Below are 4,327 nucleotides of genomic sequence, written 5' to 3'. Positions count from 1 at the left end.
GCATCTCCATTTCCAGTCTGTGGAGCTGTTACCCATCTTTTCATGAAGATGCCAACTATGCGTTGTAGTGGAGAAGCTCCATTTTATCTCTCATCAGAATTATTTGGTATTAAGAAAATATGAGTGATGGACAAACGTGTTTTGCTGTAGAATCAACTTCAGTAGGAGAGTATAGATTTCACATCTATTTTCAGTTCATTCAGGATTTATAATTATATGGATGTGAGATAATCCTTGCAATAATTTCATTGTCTGAGAAGAAATTTATTTTGTATTCTCCATAGGATAAGAAAGACTGTTTAAAGATAGAAACGATCCTCTGCTTTCATGAAACAAGCACAGTTTTCAGACCGTTTAATGCTCTAGGAGACTAAGATGCTTAAAAGAGAGAATTTCTGGCTGTTGAGGAAGGTGGCTGAAGGATCACGGAAGGAGAGAATTCTGCAGTACATTTTAATTTCTGCACTAAGCCAGGAAGACCTTCATAAATTCTGCAACATCTTAGTGGATAAAGAAAAAAATGTGGAAAAACAGTGATTTGGCTTCAAACCACAAAATCATTACTGTTTTTTAATAACTCATTAAGACACCAAATGGGTTTCATACTTTTTGATAAATTGCATTTCTATCTTTTGTACTAGCTTAGGGCATTAGTATTCAGAGTCAATAGCTCCTGGAACTTTTCCTTACTTTCCATTTATTACTGCTCCTCCGAGTGTAATGGAGCTGTTTGGGCTGAGCAGGGTCCCAAACTCATTCGGTGCCAACACGTTATTTGTGGGTACAATTTAACCATCCATTACGAGGCAAAGACAGAAATTGCAGAGTCAGGACTTCAGACTCCCTTGTGCTAAATCCATCAGGATGAACAGATTGTAAACTGCCCATTGCAAATATGATAGGCAGCAGTTTAGCATCATGTTAATACTTCATAATCTCCATCCCTTACATTTATATAGCTTTTCCCTCCTGAAGCTTCCTGAAATTGCTTCTCCAGTCATTCTACCGCACCAAGCAGTTCAGATTTAATAGGAACAGTTGTGAACATCAGCTTCTGAATGATTTGAGGCCACATGGAATTTTTTACGTTTAGTTGGGTAAGTCTGAAGCATTTGTTTCTATTGTTTGTTACCATCTTATAAAGAAATCAGAGAAAAATACTGACTTTCTTGATTTGGGGGCTTTTGTGGCTTTATTGCTTATCTGTGGTAATAACTTAAAGCTCTTCAGAAATCGATTTTTTAATACAGTCTATAAAATAAACCTCACAATTTGTTTCTGGTTGTTTTTTTTTCTTCTTACTGTGGTACAGTAACTTACAGATGAAGAGACGTATCTATCTCAAATCACTGCAGAATTGCTAAGGCCATTTTAGTCAGTGTTTAAATGCTTCGAATGATGGCACTCTCTCTCACTCTTCCCCTTCAGTAACCCAGAGATCTTGTTGGTAGGGACAGCCCTGCTCCTTGTGACCCCAATTCGACTCCCTTTCTCCTATAATTTAATTCTGTTGTTCTTGCTGCCTATAACCTCCCTCTTTTCTTTTCCTTGGATGGCTCAACTGTGTCTTACTATTTTATTACCCACAGGTATCCCACAGCTCTCTAAGTGTTTGGTTTTACTACCCTGGAAGGTTCCATCTTTCAAGTTACCTTTACAAAACACCAAGAACAAGTAAACCTAAGAGGCTCTTACAAGATTTTAATCTCCGTTGAGTAGAGCTTACCTTGTCTTGCAAGTATGATCCGAACTACAGGGAACAGTGGGAGAATGGCAAGAAAAAAATGTGATCCTAAGGTAATTCAGGTTGAAAGGGATCTCAGGCAGTCTCTAGTCCAACCTCCTTACACTAGAGGAGGAAGGAGGGGGCTAAAAAGCAACAGGTTTAGTGTCTTCCCATTTTCTCCTGAGATCCTCTTGGTTTCTCTCCTCCCATGTCCTCTTAACCCCTTGTCTTCATCTCTGGCTTTTGCAAAACTGAACATGTGAGGAGAGAAAGGATGTCCTGGTGCAGCCTCTCAAGCACAAGATGACGGGCAGGAGGGAAGAACCTCAGAAACCAGCGGGGGGAAGGAGACATGAAGGTGGAGGAGAGTGGGGTGAACAAAACTGGTGGGGAAGGCAGAGCTGATGGCGTACAGAAACGTGCAAAATGGACATGGGGCAGAACTGGTAAGGGAACCGGAGGAAGGGCGCAGACCACCTTAAATATGGTATTTATCAGCATCATGTAAGCTGCTGATACAGTGTCTGAGATAAGCAAGGGCAGGAGGAGTAGGACTGCATTTCTGCAAGTCTAGTAAACGGGTCGAGAGGCTTCTGGAGGTGTTTAAGAGTTGTTTGAATTAGCCAGTGTTCTGGCTTTCATTTAGGTGACACTGACTGACTCCAGAACTGGCACCCTTTGTCGGCTCCCTTTCAGCCTCAACCCTGTAGCGTGGAAGAGAAGTAGCACACATTTGTTTGAGTAATGTCTTCACGCCTTCCTCTTTACAGCAGCAGCAAATTCAGTTCACTAAGAATTATGATTAGTCCTTGCTGCAGTTTTTTTAGACTCCTTTTGCACATTATTGTAGTGTTGCATAAGAAATATTCTTTCACTCCTTGGGTAAAATGTTTGAAAGGCAGAATGAAAAGGTAGTGCTCTGCTTGGAGTCTGTTAGAGCACCTCCTCAAAAGACTGTAAAGGGAAGCTGTGAAAAGGAGATCAAAGTGGGGAGGCTAATAAGAGGTTCTTAGCAGACGTGTGCTCAGGGACTTCTGGGGTGCTGGCAATGAAGGGAGAACGAGCACTGCAGACCTAGAGTGATCAGGTTAGCTGTCTTCTTTCCTTTGAGCTCTTCCTCTTTGAACGTTCTTATCTTTGACATACTTCCTTCAAGTTCATGCAGATTTTCGTTTTACCTCAGAAGTGCCGTTATTCCAGTTGTGCTGGAACTAATCAGATGTCATCTCTTGTTTATTCTGAACAATGCTGAAAAACTCTTTTAGTCTTTTCTCTAATCCAGCCTTGAAAATTGTTGCGATTTCCAGACAGCACGTCCTTTTTTTTTTTCTCCCTTTGAAAATCACTTTCCCTCTTTCATCTTTTTAATGCAGCTCAATTTTTGACACTTCCGATTTTTTTAATTCTAAAGCTGCACACTATCGTCAATATTATGAACGCTGAGGTGGGAGTCAGAGCATGGAAAATGTACAGGTCGCACACTAAAAGCAGCTGGTTATGTCCCCATATTCTCCGCAAAAACGGTTGACCTGAGACAGAAAAAATGTGTTTAAAATCCAGAGGGCTTTCCAGTCAGACTGTAAGAATTTCAAAGTAGGTCAGACTGGCTGATGGTGTCACGTTAAGCCTTGCTCTGAGATGGTTTTAAAAAGAATTCAGGAAAGTCCTTTTCCACTCTTTACATTCTTTTGAGACTAACAGAAAGGAGACAGAGCTGTCAGTTGAAGTAGAAGTGGAATGTCTCGAAGATAATCCCATGAGCTGGGTGACTGCTTGTATGATAAAAACCACGTTTGTGAATCTGAAAAAAGGTGAAAAGCTGTATTTGTCACTCAAAATACTGTGGCGTTTCAGACTCATTAAAGTTGTTATGAATCCTGACTGGTGAGTGACACTGGAAACATCATTAAAAAGCATCTCAAATTGTAACGATTGTGATTTTGTATTATATGATTGAGGCACATTTTAGAGAAAGATATTAACAGCCTCAGCGGTTGATCTAAGCAGCATGGAAAAAATGGAAAAGACAGTTCTGTTTAGCTGTCTCAAGCAATGGATGCTGGAGCACAGGAGCAAATCATGGGGAAGAGATGTTTACACATGAATAGACTATACCCTAAAAAGCAGCAAACAACTTACAGCCTGCTTTGTTTTGTTTGCCTTGAAAAAACCCAAACCAAATGCCTTTAATATACAAATACAGCAAATGACTTGTCTACTTGTTTACTTCTAGCTCATGCTTCAGTGATGACCTGTAATATTGGATCATCTGCAAGGTTGTAGGTATGCAGACATTGCTCTAAGTTTCATCTTGCTAAATTTCTCAACTTAGTGAGTGCAAAAGCCTGCCTCCTTTGTCTCTGCATGAAAAGGTGTGCTCAAAAGTGAATGGAATGCCATGAAAAACAGATCTGCTCAAGAGAACAGGTAATTTTCACAATCTAGGTTATTTTTTAAATAAGTACTTGAAACCTAGTAGTTTGACAAGTGCCAAGGCACACTCAGTGTACTGACCTGGAAAAAGGTGGTGATGACAGGAAGAACAGTCTCCCTTAAAAGTTTAAGGCAGTGTCTGTTTTTGTCAGACTCTCAGTAAAATCA

This window comes from Aptenodytes patagonicus, chromosome 4, assembly GCF_965638725.1.
Source record: "Aptenodytes patagonicus chromosome 4, bAptPat1.pri.cur, whole genome shotgun sequence".
Taxonomy (NCBI): Eukaryota; Metazoa; Chordata; class Aves; order Sphenisciformes; family Spheniscidae; genus Aptenodytes; species Aptenodytes patagonicus.
Note: the sequence above shows the minus strand (reverse complement) of the source record.